Source organism: Rhineura floridana, chromosome 6, assembly GCF_030035675.1.
Source record: "Rhineura floridana isolate rRhiFlo1 chromosome 6, rRhiFlo1.hap2, whole genome shotgun sequence".
Taxonomy (NCBI): Eukaryota; Metazoa; Chordata; class Lepidosauria; order Squamata; family Rhineuridae; genus Rhineura; species Rhineura floridana.
The window spans coordinates 33,661,051-33,680,499 of NC_084485.1; the positions used below are offsets into that span (position 1 = coordinate 33,661,051).

The following is a 19,449-nucleotide window of genomic DNA, read 5'->3' on the forward strand; positions in this document are numbered from 1 at the left end:
TTGGGGTTTCGAGCTTGCTGGATTCAATGCCTTCTTTCACATATAGAGCGACTCCGCCACCAATACGTCCTTCCCTGTCCTTCCGATATAGTTTATATCCAGGGATAACCGTATCCCACTGGTTTTCTCCATTCCACCAGGTCTCCGTTATGCTCACTATATCAATGCTCTCCTCTAAGACCAAGCACTCCAGTTCTCCCATCTTGGTGTGGAGGCTCCTAGCATTAGTGTACAGGCACTTGTAAGCAGTGTCTCTCTTCAAGTGTCTTTGGCACTTGTGGTTAGGCCTGTGGTAATTTTGCTCTTCTGAATTTATATCCTGTCACAGAAGGATCTAACACAGAGCAAGTCCAAAACATGTGCTAAGTCTGTTAATTTGTAAAAAATATATATTTGCAAATGAAAATGAGTTTTGGGGCTTGCTGAAAATACCAGTTTTGTACCATGCAAAAACATCTGGCAGGGTTATGTTTTAATAGTTAGAAAACAAACTCAGCTGCTGGAGATTTCTAACAAGTATCTACCCATATGGCTTTGCATGTAAGTGCAAGGGAGATAATTAACAGCTATTTGTTTATGGACACTGTATATCTAGCTAAGATGTAAGAAAATTAAAATTGTATATATATTTCTGCAGCCACATGCTTTTAAATGGCTTACTGGGGTCTGTGAGATTTAATCAATAAAAGTTGTGAGCATTTTTCTTTTCTAGAAGTATGCTCCATAGAATTCAATGGGTCTTACTTAGGACTACAGCCTTGAAAGACAACTTACTTAGGGCCTCAGCCTTGTGTATGTATACTTGAAAGTTGGCTCTGCTGAGTTCAGCAGGGTTTCATCCTAAAGAAGTGTGCATAAGATTGCAGCCCTTGTTAATTGGAGGGAACTGAAAAGGTCGACTAGTTTCTTTTGAGAGTGGTTTTGTTTTGTTGTGTTACTCCAATATGAAAAAAGAAACTATGACAGAGAGAATGAGAGCTTTTCCTTCTTCTAATTAATGACAGCTTATTTTACACTTCTTTCAGTATTTCAAAAAGGCATGTATTAATGTGTTTGTCTACATCTCTAAAGCCTGGGGAGGAATGGTTTTTCACCCCACTTTTTTGGGGGGGGAAATTGGAAAACTTTAGAAATGGGGGGACTCAATTTTTTCTTTTTCCCCCTGCCCCAGGCCTTCACATCTCTAGTCCACCCACAGAACAACTTACGGCCAGTCATTATCTCTCAGTGTGGTTAGAGGACCAACGTAGTGTAGAACTTGGGGGACCCAAAGAAGCTCATCCTGTTCTGCCAGTCAGTGTCCTATGAAGGCCAATCAGTGTGTCTCAGCCTAACCTACCTCATCAGGTTGTTGTGAGTGTTACCGGAAAGACTACCTCCTTGCCAGTGTATGCATAGGGTCAAGGGTTCTTGCTTTCTCCCTTCCCCAGTATATACACAGAGTCCTTGTATGTCAAACGTTAGGTCACCTAAGCTCACTGGTTATCAACAGTAGTTGTCTAGTGTCGGTGGAGAATAGAATTCTTGAGTCTTGGGAGGTACCAGAAATTTTTTATTTGGGAGTCAGACGTCAGACAGCAGAACAGTCTTTATAATATATGCTATTTATTCATATTTTGCACACTACAACTAATAAAATGCATTCTAGGTTGCCTTAGCCATCATTGCAGAAATAGAAAAATAGAAATATATATATCTGCACAAAAGAAATTGTTGGATATCCATTTCACATCAAAGTATAAAACTCTGAAGGCACATCTTTATTAAAACAATTTACAATAGTTGAAGGACTGAGTTAAACTCTAAGTCATATCACAGAGCCAAAGTACAAAGGACATAGGAATATATGTCATTATACATCACCCATCAGATGTTATGGATGGAATAGATGGATGGTTCTCCTGCTTTTTTCGACCACCCCTCACTCTAGCAGAGCTGAGGGGTCCCTGAGTGCTATGAAACCTGGCTTTTTATACCTTCTATGGGAAGGTGTGTTCCCATGGTCTTTTCTCATGAATTAATTCCCACAAATTTGTCATAAACATTCTCATGGGACAGTCTTACAACCAAACACCTTTCTGTTCTCATAGATTTCTGTTTTATAAAGATAGATGTTCTCAGAGATTAATATCAATTCATAGGTGAATTGGCCAGGTTACTGCCAGCCATTCAGAAAATCCTATGTAGGTCTTTCCTGTTCTCTTCATTGTTTACACTCTAAAGCATACTTGTTTTTTTTGAATCTACTATCTTGACTGTCCGCCCAGATGTCCTGGAGGGGGAGAATGGGAGAAACGCTTGTCTTTTTAAAATGCTTTTTCTCCAACTCTGAAGGGGAGCAATTTCAAACTACTCCTTTTTACTGTTGGCTCTTATACCTATAGCAAACTTTATACACTAGTTCAATAAGGCTTAAGCATCTTCTAAGCAAATCTAAGCATATTAGATATCATATGTCAGCACATTATATGCATATTTCAAGCATTATCTGGATCTTCCCATTACATGAGGCTATAATGTAGGGGAGAAACAACCACATATGCCATCTTGAGCTCCTTGGAGGAAAAGTGGGATATAAATGTAATAAGATAAATAACCTACCTCATAGGGTTGTTGTTATGATATCATGGAGAAAAGAACCTGGCAAGGTATCCTGAGTTCCTTGGAGCAAGGGTGGGATAAAATATTAAAAAGTCAGTTTAAGTTAGTGGTGCAGATATACGCTATGCATCTCATTCAGGAGTGCCTCTGTCAAGGGGAAGATGGGGAGGCAATGTGTTACCTTGATGTTAATTTGGGGTGAAGACAAAAATCCACAGCTTCAGCAGTGAACTCACTTTGGAAATATTCTCCCTTCCATTTCAATGTAGACATGTGCAGTCTACTCACCCAGATCTGACTCTGAGGGAACTCAGATAGGAACAGCACCCATTAGCCAGCCCTTATCTCACTCTTGGTGTTACTTTCTCTCCTTTTCAGACAAGGGCTGTGCACAGCAGTGATTTGCCATCCTTTGTGTCAATCACAAAGCGTGGTACTCTACTAATGCATCCTGTCAGTGGAAGGATTACCACTAGCATAACAAGACATCCTCCCTCTCCTCCCCCTGCATGCCCCCGTGCCCAGCCCAAATCTACTCCAGTGGGTTGGTGGAACAGATTTGGAGGGGCGTGGGGGGAAGAGAGGGGGGAAAGTCCCGTTGTGCTAGCAGTCATCCTTGCAATGCTGGGAACTTGACTTAGCATTAGTCAACTTCCTGCACTCTCCAAAATGAGCATAAAAAATAAAACCAGTTTTGTAAATATGTTGAACAAACATTTGATGGGATAAATATTTAATGGGATAAACATGCCGGCACTTAAAGAAAAAAGAAAATGGAAGGGGGAGAAACCAGATAACCTATCTGAAGCAAGGGATGCAGGACAAACAGGAGCAGGCAATCATTATTGCAAGCATGAAAGCAGGTGGGGGTAGCAGAGCTCTCTCTGTAGCCAAACCTTCTAGAGATGCTCCTATTCCCGAGTGCATCTGTCTTCACCTTTATGCTTTGAAGTGATGTTTTCAAAAGCTAAAATGATATCTTGTATTAGCGAAAAAGTTTATAGCCATTTATAAAATAAGATGTGGCCATTATTGAGCAGCAAATATTGAGTTTACTGAGCAGCAAATCTCCAAGAGTCAAATGGCTGCCTGGGATTTCCAGGAGGCTTGGAGATAAAGAGCGCTCACATCAGAGCTCTCTCTTAGCAGTGAATGGATATTTGCCTGATTACAGAGATGGAACTAAAGAGATGGATCTAGTTACAAACTAAGAGGCAAAAAAACCTTGTGGTTTAAGAACATACCTATAGCCAACAGATATTTCTATCAAACTTTAAAAAGCAGGGAAGTTGGGCAGCTATAGTGAATGCACCAGGGGAGCAGGAGACCTGGCCTCCCCTCTGAGATATTGTACTGCCCTACGCACCAGACACTTTATTTCACTTTAGACAGTCATGGCTTCTCCAAAAGAATCCTGGGAAGTGTAGTTTGTGAAGGGTGCTGACAGTTCCTAGGAGACACCCTATTCCCCTCACAGATATACAATCCCCAGAAGAGCAGCTTACTGTTAAATGACTCTGGTCACTGGAGCTCTTTCAGAGGAATAGGAGTCTCCTAACAACTCTCAGCACCCGGCACAAACTACACTTCCCTGGATTCTTTCGGGGCAGCCATGACTGACTAAAGTAAAATAAAGGTCTGGTTGAGACCTATCCCAGTCTGTGTCTGTGTTAGAATTGCTTTTAATATGTTTTCTTTAATAATATGTTTTAACTCTTTTTTAAAAGATGTTTTTAAAGCTTTTAAAAAATGTTTTTAACGTTGTTCTGTTTTAATGTATTTTAAGGTCTTTTTATGATGTTTTAAAGTGTTTTTAGCATTTCTGTTTGCCGCCCTGGGCTCCTGCTGGGGGGAAGGGTGGGATATAAATAAAATAATAAATGAAAATAAATAAATAAACTATAAGTTTTGTAAGATACCTAATTAGGGAAGGTGTATTATGTGTCTCAGGTAGTCAATCAATGGACTTTAATTTCTGTAGCACACCATCCTGGTCTAAGAAAACACTATCGCTCTTAATTGGTAAGAGCTGCTTATTTAGGGGTTTAGAGGAAGAATTAGAGATGGCAGATGACCTTAATTTATGTGGTTCCAGGAACTGGCAACTAGTCCAGTCCATGGAGCAAGCAGCACCTGCATTAGTTTTAACAGCCTTAAAATTATTCCACTTTTTCTTCTTGAGGAGAGGAATCGATAGTTTGAAATACTCCAGATTGCTTGGGTTTCTTGCCTATGCAAACTGGAGAAAAAGCTTTAGTGGCTGGCAAGAGAGGAACTAATGAAACCTCAGGGGATTTGGCCAAATTTTCATTCTTTGAAGAAAGACTCAAGACTTTAGTCTTTACCATACTTAGTCTTTGTATGATGCTTGTTTGTTCAGCCTGTGGAAGCACAGAAAAGGAAGCAAAGAGATGACACTCATCTGGCTCCCAAGGAACACTACTGGCCTGAGGTAGTGAGTGAGATGTAGGAACAGTAGATTTTATCTTCTCTCATTTCTGCTGGGATGAACTTAAAGGTGAAGATGTCAGTTCATTCTATCTAATTAAGTCAAGGGGGTTCATTATTTGTAGAAGTATTCTGCTGTAAATTAGGTACTAAATGTTGTGTAGGCAGAGAGTTCAGGTGGTATGTTTAGTGCATTTAATCCCTTTAGAGTCTGTGGTACCAGACAGAGTGCCCTGGGTAGATTGTTTCTTAGTACTAACAGATCTCTTCCAACTAACACCCTTATTGTACTAATACCAGAGCCACTTATAATGTCTTTTTGTCTCTTGATGGGTAAGAGAGGCTTATGGGAAAAGTCTCTAAAAACTCTCACAGGAGAGATACCAAGTTAAGCAGTGACCTTTCCCTAATTAGGAAGGTAGGAATATCTGATTTAGTGAAACTAAGAAGCACACTGCTGTAGGTTGGAGAAACAGACAACAATTCTACTGCTGTCAGATCTATCAATCTGATTCCAAATAATTGCCTTAAATGATGTTTAACCAGCTGGACAGTATCCCAGCCTCCCTTAAAGGGCCTCATATTTAAAACAACCTGGTAGGCCTGTAGGACCAAATGGTATCCTGTGCCCCCAATGAATTGTCCATTCTTTACTTTAGAGATATGACCAACTAACGAGTTATGTTGAGGAGAAGAGCTGAAGAAGTGGCTTTCTCAACCAGTACAGGAAGCTGGTTCCCGAGGTCTAAGCTTCTGCCTGAAGAGCAACTAACTGATTTAAAATATCCACTATATCTCCTAGTTTGGAATAAATATTTTGTGTTGTATTGGCCACTAAGAGACATTGCTTTGCCATAAGTTCAAAAAGAGATGAATCAGCAGTAATCTTATCATGAAAAGGTGGGAAAGCAGCTTTTTTCATTCCAGGGGAAAGTTCTTTGGCCTCAGCAAGTGCTGAGAACCTGTTTGTAACTGGGATAGTAAAGGCCAAATTGTCTGCTTGGGTTGTTTTGGGTGATAGAAATTCATCAATTCTGCACTGCTTGAAATGTGGTTCAGATAACAGATCGCTCAGGGAACTGTGTCTTTTCTTTCCTCTCATAGTCACCACAGATCCCTCCCACTCCAAGAAAAAAAGAAAGAGGGTGGGAAGGAAGAAAAACCAAAGTTAACAAATTTAATCTGTAGAAAATAAAGGAAGGGGTAGAAATCTAAAAAAAGTTAAAAGAAACCCAAAGTAAAAGCTGATACTGGTCTAGCCAGAAGGCACCAAATGACAGTTGCCCCTTATAGTTCCAAGTGAATGAAGTTGATGAGTTGATACTCAGCAAGCAGGCAGCACTCTCCACTAGGTGCAGCACCTTGGATTGACTGCCTTAGCCTTCTGGCAAGGTTGTAGCCAGCAGCTGGTCTCCAGCCCTTGCAGTCCCAGGTGGGTAAAGTTGATACTCAGCAAGCAGGCAGGGTTTCCACCAGTACAGCACCAAATGTTTGCAGGAATTATTCTGCAGACAGAGCTAAAACTGCAACTATAAGCAGTCTGTTAAATATAGTCCTTTCTTCCCAGTACCAGCAACAAGTGGGGAAGCGGGACAAGCAGAGTTCTCACCAATGCTTGCTCACTATCTCTCTCTCATCAGTTGTTCGAAGAAATTCCAAAACAGCAGCCCAGTCTTCCACTCCCTTTCTTACTGCTTTTTTTTTTCATTTCCGTTTGATGGGTTGCGCAGTAAATCTCATGAAGACTGGGTGAGCGGGGGTTCAGCCTCTAGCAGCCTCGCAAAGAAACATAGGAGATGACTATTGTCTCTTGTGTTCTGTGTCCTGCCCTAGACCTTGTTAATCTGTTAAAATGATAAAACCATAAAACCATAACAAGGAGCAAGCCACGGAGCTCACAACAAAGCAGCCACCTCCGTCACCCTATACGTTTTGTAAGGTTTTGTTTCAAAATGAGCTTATATGAAGCAGCAGCATGGTATGGAGGGTATTTTCAATTTAACATTGTGGATTGGAAAAAATCCATGCTGGCTAGAGTATGGCTGTATAATAGACTAGTAAATGCTACATATATTATATTCTTGATTATAATTAAGTTTATTTAAACTGGTCTTCCCTATCTCGCTGCCCTCCAGATATTTTGGACAACACCTCCCATCATCCAGACCGGTGGCCATGCTATCTTGTGCTGATGGGAGTTGTAGTCTGAGAATATCTGGAGGGCACCAGGTTGGGGAAAGATAACATAGACCAGAGGTGAGGACCTGTGGCCCTCCAGATGTTGCTGGACTGCAACTCCAATCAACCCTGATAATTGGCGATGCTGACTTGGGCTGAAGGTAGTTGGAGTCCAACAATATAAGGAAAGGCACAGGTTCCTTACCCCGATGTAGACCAACATCTAGAAAGACTGTTCTCAGAATCAGGAGTTAGATCGACGCACCAAAATCTTAATAGAATAACAACTTTTACCAAACTGCAACACAGTGTACAACTGGGCTGAATGATGGAGGTCACATTTGCACCATACATTTAAAGCACATTTATATCACTTTAACAGTCATGGTTTCCCCCAGAGAATCCTGGGAACTGTAGTTTACCCGCAGAGCAAGTGTGGGGGTGGTGGAAGAATCAGATTATCCTTTTTCTTGTTTGTCCCCAAAGGGGCACTTGAGAGGTAAATGCCTATAATTTTGTTCCAGAACAGTTGGCAAAAATGGCTCCAGCAAGAAACAAACTTCCCCTCCCTCTGTCCTTGGGCCTGTTAAGAATCAGCTGTGTTTGACATTTCAATTTGGATGCAATTGCAAGCATCCATTAGGCAGAAGCCACAAAGATGCTGTAAACATTTTTTTTTGTCCATCCTAATATAAGCCAAAACTGAGGAATAATGTCTGAGGCTTTCTCTTCCTAAAGGGCTGTAATATATCAGCATCATGCGGTGGCTTTGTAGCTGAAGCATTTATTATTGTAGTGTTAAAAAGTTGACACTTAGATATTATAGGCATTGAAATCAGCCATAATTACATTCCTGTTTTTCTACCAGGGATCTCTGCCCTCCTAATAATGTATTTGATCCTTGTGTCTCCTTTCCCCATTAGCCCTATCATTATCTCCTCAGGAACATTTGGTGCAATCGCTCAACCACACTGAGTACTATTTTAAGTAGCCAACTTTTTCTACCCGCTGTATTTTGATGCACTCCAGATTGTGACCCTACGTTCTTCTTGGGAATATCAATGTCATGTCATCTAAAGCAATGCCCACATATGAACTCTGTGCCTTGAATTTATTATAATCCATAATATGTATGAGATTTTATGGGTACAAAATGTTTTACAATGCATATCTTTACCATTATATTTCATTTCCAATATATTTTCTACACAATTCAAAGTGCTTAGGGAATACAAGAAGGCATTTCTGTTCCAACCTACATTTGTCACAATTGCGCTGTTTCCATTCCACTGGAATTTCATTTGCGGCTGAGGGGTGAAATAAGACACAGACACAGTCCCTTTAAAGTGACCTGCAGAGGGGAAACTTAGGTGCGGGAACTGTCTATCAGCAAGCTGCTTGCCATACAGCTCTCGGGCGACCAGCCTCTGCTGGGGCAAGGGCAAGACCTTCTGCTTACCCCTTACTCCGGTGAGTAGGGGGGCCTTCCCACATCACCGCCCCCCGGGGCCGTGAAACTCCAGGTGGATGAGGTAAGCTGGCCCCAGAAGCAGCCCATATCCTGCCCTTGGACCGTAAAGCTCTGACAGACAGGCCTCTGGAACCGCCTATCACCTCCAAAGGTGCCTAAGGGGGCCACCTAGCTGTCCTTACCTACTTCCCTTCCCACACCTTACCGCCACAAAAGGGGGACAAATCTCTCTTTAGTCCCCCTTTACATTTCTGTCAAATACTACACTATTCGTCTCATGGTCCACTATTTAGTGTAAGTTACATAAGTTACGTAACTATTAATGTTAATTACATTCCAATGTAAAGGAAGCATCAAAACAATGTTAAAAATAATTTATTACATATCATTTCCAGACTTAAAACAACAACAGTGTGAATGAGTACTGATTGTATTACCTCTGATTTCCATATCTGACCACAGATGAACATGCAAACTGCAGCAATTTCTGCTTCCTTTTCCGTTTCCTCAGAATTCTCTGACATCCTCAGTCTTATCAAGTCTTACACATGGTAGGACCACAATACCTGACAGAATATGTTTCCCAATAAGTACCTACCCTTACATTAAGATCTACATCTGTGGTCCTCCTCTGTGTGCCACTTCTGAAAGAAAGTCAAATCCCAAAGAGACACAACTGTAATACTCTTGTACAATACTGCCCTTTATGAAAGCTTGCTCATTTCACCACTGTTTGAAAATTAAAAATTAGTCAAATCTGGGGGCATTCCCAGGGCAGTTAAATAACCAGCGCAGGACTCCAAAAACTGGGCCTATCCCAGACAATTATGGACAGTTGAACACTATGGAATACTGTATTGTGGTCTAATTTCATCGTGATGTGTTGCTTTAATGCAAAATAGCCAAAGTAAAGGCAACCTGAAAATCACTTTCATTTATGACCATTTTAGAACTATAATGGTAGGTTAGTTTTTGGGGGGAGGGGGGTCACATCTGGGGAATAAACAGTTAAACCTCCCCTGTCTGTGTCCTGCAGTTCCAGTCTGGATCAGTCCCCTTGCACTGACTTTTGAGTAAGGAAAAAAGCACATATAGTTAGGGATGGGGAAGAAAATTTGCATTGAAAGGGAAACAGACCTAATTCACACTTTCCAAAACAATATACACACTGAAACACAGCCATTCTTTGAAATTTGCTTTTCCACTGAATTTTGAAATGCATTTCTCCAACCAAGTACTAAAGTGTGCATAAAAATGCATATTATTGTAAATAGGATACAAAAAGCATTATATTAGGAAAAACTACTTTACAGAAAAGTGTATAGTAGGCAAAATTGCATACAAAATGGGTATGCTAGAAGAAATTTGTACTAAAAATGGTGGTGAACTTTCACAAGGACTTTAAAAAAATAAAAACTGATGTGGAAATGTTGGAGACTTGAACTCCTCCGAATGAAAGGAAAAATGAGAAAGAGAAAGAAAGTGAAACTGAGAGATTAACAGAAGCCTTGATTCCATAAAGGAAGCCACAGACCTGAACTTACAAGTTTTGAACAGGGTGGATCACAACAGATGCTATTGGAGGTCACTGATTCATAGGGTCGACGTAAGTCGTAATCGACTTGACATAACAACAACAACATATAGTGCAGGCTTGAGCGTTATGTATTAAACATAACGTGTAGTTTGACACCCAGCATAGATTCCCAAAACCTCAGTAATCTTGAATCTGAACTTCTACGTTCCTATAGTAACCCAGGGAGTTCAGCTTGCTTTAATGAACACCAGCCAGCCATCTAATACATTTTATTGCTCTATTGCTGGATAAAACAGAGACCCATTTCTGAATTCTGATTGAGCTTGCCAGTCTGTTAACAAAAATCTTGCCCATGGGAGAAAATGCAAACTCGTCATCCTCTTTGGCACAGTATCTTTGGCGCTTTGTGAAACACATCTTCCTTGTGCTGAAATGAACCCTTATCAGCAAAACTTTTTTTAAAAAACGGAATCATTTTATGTTTGGCAAAGTTAAGCAAAAAAAAAAAAAAGGAATTTAGAACAAAGTTTGGGAGGAAGGCCAAGGGCAATGAGGTTGAACTTCCTCCTTGTATGGTCACCATTCTCTGAAAAGCAGGTGTCTATTGAAAGGAGGCAAGCCACTTCCCTTATTCTTATCTACTTACCTCTTGGCTGAGGGAGCCTCTCAGGGTTGCCAACGTGGTGCCCATCGGTACTTATATGCCCACCAAAGATTTCCATAGAGCCTGCCAGAGTCCCCCTACCCTTCTCACCCCAGTTACAATTAGGCTTGATAGAAGCCTTTGATTGCAGCCAATACAAAGCTTTTTTCAAACTTAATTGTCACATGCAGAGAGGCATTGGGGGTGGGGGTGTCACAACTGTGAAGCGAAGGCTTAACAGACATTGGCCCCAATAGAAGGCTTTTCCCCAAGCCTCCTTATTGCAGTAGGGTGGAGCTGATCTTTCTGAAGTTTGCAGCTAGGGTGGAAGGATTAACCATTGCCTCCCCAGCTGCACACTTCAGCAAGATCACCCCCTTTGGAAAAACTTTTTTTTCAAGTGGTGTGGGGGGGGGAGCGTGTAGTGTACATGCCTGCATCATTGTGGGGTAAACACATGTGGTTGTAAGTGGTGCCCATGTGATTTCTCAGGTTTCCAAATGAGCTCATGGTCCCAAAAAGTTTGGCGACCTCCTATAAGATACTATGAAAGGTGCCTCAAACAAGCTTTCAGTTGCTGCTAGGGTGACCACATATGAATTGCTAAAAAAGAGGGAATGTGTAACTAAGGAAAGATGTAGATTTACATATGTATATCTAGAGAGAGATATAGATGCTAATTTAAAAGTAATTACTATAATAAAAAGACACTACATATTACCACAGAAGCAAGTGTGGTGTAATGGTTAAAGTGTTAGCCTTTGGCCTGGGAGATCAGGGTTTAAATCCCCACTCAGCCATGAAGCTCACTGGATGCTCTTGGGCCAGCCACCGTCTCTCAGTCTAACCTACCCCACAGGGTTGTTGTGAGGATAAAATGGGGAGGAGAGAACCATGCACACCACCTTGAGCTCTTTGGAGGAAAGGTGGGATATAAATATAATAAACAAACAAATAACAACTGTGACCAGGTGAGCTGTGTGCCTGCTCATAGAATCATAGAATAGTAGAATGAGAAAGGCCTGTAAGGCCAGTGAGTCCAGCTCCCTGCTCAATGCAGGAATCTAAGTTATCCAGCAGCAGTTTGCTGTCCATGTGCTAACTGTTGATGGGCAACTTCAAGGGCCCTCTCTCCCTTCTTCAAGGACTTTATCTTTAAAATGTTCCTGGACTGGACAATCCTTCAAACAGAGGATGCCTTCAAATACAAGACCTTCCTCTGTGAACTAGAAGGCATTATCACCCTAGTTGTTGGGTACGCAGGGGAAATCAATGTCTAATAGCTTGAGACTATTCAACCATGGGCAAGAGTATGATTAAATCCATATAAATCCATAGTTTGAAACGCAGTAGCCAGTGCCCACTTATCAGTGGTGCCATTTCAGATTTCAGTTGTTAGCTACTGTGAGAATGGGATACTGGCCTAGATGGGCCTTTGACCTGATGCAGCGCGGCTCTTAACTATCCTCATCCATTATATTGTGCAAATGTGTACTGTTAATTTTTCATCTGAATTCTGAGTGGAACGCCTGGTTTTATTTCCACCCTATGCTTAAATATACTATAAAGAGTCATTGCTTATTTTTGCTTTCTCGGCCATAATGAATATGGAAATTATAGGTTTAAGAGAGCAGAAGCTGGTATGGTGTTAGTACTACTTGGTTATTCCTTCCTAGGAAGACATGCATCATAGTGTCATTGTGTCTATTTTTTTTAAAAAAAAAAACCAAAATATTTTATACATTATTTCAAAGTGTTTTGTCTGTGTGTGCGTGGGTGTGTGTGCTTCATTTTGACAGAAATCAAATCTGAAGATTTCTTTTCAGTAGATTCCAGAATATTACACAGACCATGCAAACCCATCAACACTGCTAAGCAGGTAGAAGAAATTACGGACAAGTGGTATAATCTGAGGCAGATTAAAAAGTCAGGTTTCAGAAGGGAAGAGTGGCAAGCAGTCCATTCAGACAGGATCTTCTTATTCAGAGCTAGGGATGCAAGAAGGCATCGATTTCCATTTCCATTCCATATTTGTTGTATGCAGTGATGTTTCCATTCCACTGCAGTTCAGCTTCCGACAAGAATTACATTATTCATCTCACTGCCCGCTATGGTGAAATTTTATGTAATTAATTATGGTATTCCTCAATATTCATGTCAATGCACAGAAAACGTAATGCAAATTGGGGGGAAAGTGATGAGCTGCATATTGTTATATATATATTGTGGACTGAAAAAAACAATAATAGTGAATACCGATTGTATTCACTGGATTGATTTCTGTTCTGGACATAGAATCATAGAATAGTAGAGTTGAAAGGGGCCTAGAAGTCCATCGAATCCAACCCCCTGTTCAATGCAGGAATCCAAGTTAAAGCATACCCGACAGGTGGCTGTCCAGCTATCTTTTGAATGCGTTCAGTGTTGGAGAGCCCACCACCTCCCTAGGTCATTAGTTCCATTGTTGTACCGCTCTAACAGTTAGAATGTTTTTCATGATGTTCAGTTCAAATCTGGCTTCCTGTAACTTGAGCCCATTATTCTATTTCCTGCACTCTGGGACGATCGAGAAGAGATCCTGATCCTCTACTTTATGATAACCTTTTGTGTACTTGAAGAGTGCTATCATATCTCCCCTCAGGCTTCTTCTCAAGGCTAAAAATGCCCAGTTCTTTCAGTCTCTCCTCATAGGGCTTTGTTTCCAGTTCCCTGATCATCCTTGTTGCCCTCCTCTGAATCTGTTCCAGTTTGTCTGCATCCTTCTTAAAGTGAGGTGTCCAGAACTGGATGCAGTACTCAAGATGAGGCCTAACCAGTGCCAAATAGAAGGGAACTAATACTTCATGTGATTTGGAAACTATACTTCTGTTACTGTAGCCTAAAATAGCAGTTGCCTTTTTTGCAGCCACATTGCACGCTTGGCTCATATTCAGCTTGTGATCAACAACAATTCCAAGATTCTTCTCACATGTAGTATTGCTGAGACAAGTTTCCCATGGACTACTCAAGTATTCATCAGGCCCTGGAGATATGAACTCATTCAAAGTTATTAGATATTCCTTGATTATTTGTCAATCAATCTCAAGGTGCAAAAATGGGACAAATAAACAAACATCAGCATTTTCTGCTTCCATTTCTGAATTCTCCAACATCCCTACTCACAGCCTAACTACATGGTACACGAATGACATGATGAGTGATCACATTGTGGCTTTTAAAAAATTAAATGCCAGGTATGAGAGGGAAGATTGTCCTCGGGAACACAGCATATTGAAAGGGGAGATTTAAACCTTCCCTCTGCAGCCATAACATCAGAGAAAATCACAACTCTTCACATGGCAATTTACATTAGGGAAAAACCTCCCACTGGCACCAATGATATCTTTTTCCGTGATGGAAATTGCTGTGCACAGAGGGGGTGTCTTTGCCGACTGTACTACACATAAGTAATGCAGGGATAGGGCTAATGTTTTTATGATTTAGTTTGAACTGTGGACCCTGTCTGTTTTATAGTTTCATTTTATGAAATTGTGATTTTTAATGGTGGTAAGCCATTTGCACAAAATGGGCAGGATATAAATAAATTATTGAATAAAGGAAAGAATGAAATGACACACATCCTTCAGCTCCAGTGTATTTATTTATTTTATTTATTTAATTTCATTTTTAAACCGCCCATAGCGAATAGCTCTCTGGGCGGTGTACAAAAGATTAAAAGTACAGAAATACAAAATATCACAATAAATAAACTGAAACAAAGAGATTTAAAATTGTAACATTAAACGCTTTAAAATGCCTGGGAGCATAGCCAGGTCTTAACCTGGCGCCGAAAAGATAGAAGCGTCGGCGCCAGGCGTATTTCTTCGGGGAGGCTATTCCACAATTCGGGGGCCACTACAGAAAAGGCCCTAGATCGAGTAACTGTCCTCTGGGCTTCCCAATGGGTTGGTACCCGGAGGAGGGCCTTAGACGCTGAGCGAAGTGACCGGGTCGGTTCATAGCGGGAGAGGCGTTCCACAAGATACTGCGGTCCCACGCTGTGTAAGGCTTTATAGGTCAAAACCAGCACCTTGAATCTGGCTCGGAAGCAAATAGGTAGCAAGTGCAAATGGGCCAGAACAGGTGTTATATGCGCTGACCGGCTGGTCCTCGTCAGCAGTCTGGCTGCTGCGTTTTGCACTAGCTGAAGCTTCCGAACTGTCTTCAAGGGCAGCCCTACGTAGAGCGCATTACAGTAATCCAACCTAGAAGTTACCAGAGCATGAACAACTGAGGCGAGGTCATCCCTGTCCAGATAGGGGCGTAGCTGGGCTACCAACCGAAGGTGGTAGAATGCATTCCTTGCCACCGTGGCCACTTGCGCCTCCAGAGACAAGGAAGGATCGAAAAGAACCCCAAGACTACGAACCTGTTCCTTCAAGGGGAGTGTAACCCCATCTAGAACAGGGTAAGCATCCACCATCTGGGCAGGGAAGGCATTCACCAACAGTGTCTCAGTCTTGTCTGGATTGAGTCTCAGTTTATTAGCTCTCATCCAGTCCATTATCGCGGTCAGGCAGTGATTCAGCACATCCACAGACTCACCATATAGAAGATGAAAAGGAGAAATAGAGCTGCGTGTCATCAGCGTACTGGTGGCAACGCACTCCAAAACTCCTGATGACGGCACCCAGAGGCTGCATGTAGATGTTAAAAAGCATGGGGGACAAAACCGACCCCTGAGGGACTCCACAATGGAGAGTCCAAGGAGTTGAGCAATGTTCCCCAAGTACTACCTTCTGGTGACGATCCGCCAAGTAGGAGCGGAACCACTGCCAAGCAGTGCCTCCAACTCCCAACTCCGCAAGTCTCCCCAGAAGGATACCATGGTCGTTGGTATCAAACGCCGCTGAGAGATCAAGGAGAATCAACAGAGTCACACTCCCTCTGTCCCTCTCCCGACAAAGGTCATCATACAGGGCGACTAAGGCTGTTTCAGGGCCAAAACCAGGCCTAAAACCGGATTGAAACGGATCCAGATAATCGGTCTCATCCAAGAGCACCTGGAGCTGACCGGCAACCACCCGCTCCAGAACCTTGCCCAAAAAGGGGACATTCGCCACCGGTCTATAGTTGTTCAGGTCATCTGGGTCTAAGGAAGGTTTCTTTAAGAGAGGTCTTACTACTGCCTCCTTGAGGCTACTAGGGACTACTCCCTCACTCAAGGAGGCATTTATCACTTCCTTGGCCCAGCCGGTGGTAGTAGTCCTGCTAGCCTTCACTAGCCAAGATGGACAAGGATCTAGAGCAGACGTGGTCGCCCGCACCAATCCAAGTACCTTGTCCACTTCCTCAAGCTGCACCAACTGAAACTCATCCAATAATGAAAGACAAGACCGTGTTCTGGACACTTCAATGGATTCGTCTGTCATAACATCGGAGTCTAGGTCCCTACGGATGCATGCGATTTTATTTTGGAAGTGCCCTGCGATGTCGTTACAGCGAGCTTCAGATGTTTCAATAGTATCTCGAGGACCAGAATGTAAGAGTCCTCGTACAACCCTAAAAAGCTCTGCAGGGCGGCAGAGAGATGTCCTGATAGAGGCAGCGAAGTGAAACTTCTTCACCACCCTTACCGCTTTTATATACGACTTAGTAGAGGCACTTACCAAAGCATAACTGCATCCGTCTGGAGTTCGTCTCCATCTGCACTCCAGCCTCCTTCTCTCTTGCTTCATCACTCTCAGCTCCGGGGTATACCACGGAGCTGTATGAGCTCTGCATCGAAGAGGGCGCGCGGGAGCAATCGTGTCAATAGCCTGGGCCATCTCCGTATTCCACAGTTCGACCAAGGCCTCGACAGGAGCGCCAGTACTATCAGCTGGAAAAACTCCCAGAGCCGTCTGAAAACCAATAGGATCCATAAGCCTCCGAGAGCGGACCAACTTAATAGGTCCCCCACCCTTGCAGAGGGAAAGAGTCGTTGTAAGTCTAAAACTCAGCAGCCAGTGATCTGTCCATGACAATGGAGTAGATGAAAAACACCCCACCTCCAGATCACCATTTCCATGACCAGTGGCGAAGATCAAATCAAGAGTGTGACCCGATACATGCGTTGGGCCAGTAACAAATTGAGACAGCCCCATGGTTGTCATGGAGGCCATGAAGTCCTGAGCCGCCCCAGATAAAACAGTCTCGGCATGAATGTTGATGTCCCCCAACACCACAAGTTTGGGGGACCTCAGCAATACCTCCGAGACTATCTCTGTCAGCTCAGCTAGGGAAGCTGTTGGGCAGCAAGGTGGGTGGTACACCAACAGGATTCCCAGTCTGTCTCCTTGACCCAGCACAAGGTGGAGGCACTCTAGACCAGTCGCCATCTAGACAGGATGCCTGGTGAGAGAGAAAGTACTCCTATAGACCACAGCGACCCCGCCTCCCCGACCCTCAGGTCTACCATAGTGCTGCACCGTATACCCAGGTGGACAAAGCTGAGAGAGAGCAACTCCTCCCTGCTCACCCACCCAGGTCTCGGTTAGACATGCCAGGTTGGCACCCTCATCCACAATTAAGTCGTGGACAAGGGAGGTTTTATTATATACCGACCTGGCATTCAAAAGCAGCACCTGGAGATCTAAGGGCTGGCTGATAGAACAACCAGCAGTTCTGTGGCCTTGAGGAGAACCGGAACAAGGCACAGACACAACTTGTCTGGGGCGAGTTCCCCTTACCTGGCACGTTCTCCTCCTAGCGCCATACCTCCCATAACCCGTCACTACGCTAATTGGGGCCCCCGAAAGCCTCCCCGTTAAATGCAAAATATGCTCTCCCAGGCACATATTTAAAAATACTAAAACACAACAGGCACATTCACACAACAACACATAAAATACACATAAACGCACACAAACACATCCACACAATCTCATTCACACGCACAAACAAACAAACTAACTAACAAGTTAAAATACACCCAAACATCAACACTAGCAGCCGGTATTAAGAATACTCCTCCGCATCAAACTTCGTCCATAAATAATATCTGCAAATAAAGTTGTAAAATATCTGCCCACGACCCAATAAACAAACAAACAAGTAAGCAAGCCAAAAGGGTAAAACACGCCCCAAGCAGCGAACCTGAATGGAGTGGCGGCAAGCAGGCAGAAAGCCACTATGAAACAAAGACATGGGAGCAGGCAGAAGCAACGGAGCCCAGCAGCAACGATCCAGCGATGAAACAACAACAAGGAGCAGGCAGAAGCAGCCGAAAGAATGTCCGAGCAACAGTGGCACGAAGGCCCCGGCAGCAGTGGAAAAGCAATGGGCCCGGCCGCTACGATGATGTTCCAGTGGCGACACGGCCCGCAGCGGCGGGGGCGACGATGGCGGCGGCAGCACAAGCCGCAACGATGACGACCTGGGCGAGAGCACAGCCCGCAGCGGCAGAGGCGGCGGTTACAACGCCCGCACACGGGCGGGCCCGCAACAATGGCGGCGACAGCACCAGCCGCAGCGACGGCGCCCCGGGCAGCGACACAGCCCGCAGCGGCACACGGGCAGGCAAGCGCCGGTAACAGCAGCACAGGCCGCGACGAAAAGCAACGGCCCAGCCTCTGCGACGGCACTCCGAAGAGCGGCCCGACCGCCGCAACAACGGCACCCCGGCAGCACGGCACGGCCCGCAGCGGCGGCGATGAAACAGAGCCGCAACGCCCAGGCAGCAACACAACCACGACAGCGGCAGGCGGGCAAGCGGCGGCAGTGGGCAGGCGGCGGCAGCAGCACAACCCAGCAACGACGCCCGCACACAAGCAGCAGCAAAGCCCCAGGCAGCACAGCCCACAAGGACAACAACAGCGGGTAACGGCGGCGACAACGGCCCCAGGTATGCAGCAATATTCAGCCCGTAGTGACAGGCAGACAAACCGGCAGATGATAATGATGGTATTGATGGCATTGAAGTTTTTTTAAAGATGTTTTTAAGTTGAAGCGCGGAGCTCCCTGCTAAGCATCCGCCTCAGTCGCCATCTTTTTCCCTTTTTCCCTGGGAATTTCCCTGGGAGCCCTAAGTGGGTTGCCACTTCCAACAGGTGTACTAAACTGGGGCTTATGGAAGTATGTCCGTCTCTCACACACAGTTATGTGCTTGTTAGATGAAAAACTTCTGTGACTCTGGTGTACCCACGACTAACGTGAAAGCTTGCATAAAGCATGAGGCAGGCAGCTCCTGTTGATTATCTGGACTTGAAGTGGCTCCTTTGTTACTAGAGCAGGGGATGGACCATAGCTCAGTGGTAGAGCATCTGCTTTGCATGCAGAAGGTCCCAGGTTCAATCCCTGGTATCTCCAGATAGGGCTGGGAAAGACTCCTTGCCTGAATGCTGAAGAGCCACTGTCAGTCAGTATAGGCCAGCCATTCCCAACCAGTGTGCCTCCAGATGTTGTCGGACCACAACTCCCATCAGCCTCAGCCAGCATTGCCAATGGCTGAGGCTGATGGGAGTTGTGGTCCAACAACATCTGGAGGCACACCGGTTGGGAAAGGCTGGTATAGGCAATACTGAGCTTGATGAACCAGTGGCCTTGGCTCGG

The 19,449-nt window shown here is 43.9% G+C and overlaps 1 non-coding gene across 1 annotated transcript; it reads left to right on the plus strand.

The window, feature by feature from the left end:
• Positions 1–19,129: 19,129 nt before the first annotated feature.
• Positions 19,130–19,206, plus strand: TRNAA-UGC (transfer RNA alanine (anticodon UGC)). Its single transcript has one exon. It is a non-coding gene; the product is annotated as a tRNA-Ala (tRNA).
• Positions 19,207–19,449: the final 243 nt, after the last annotated feature.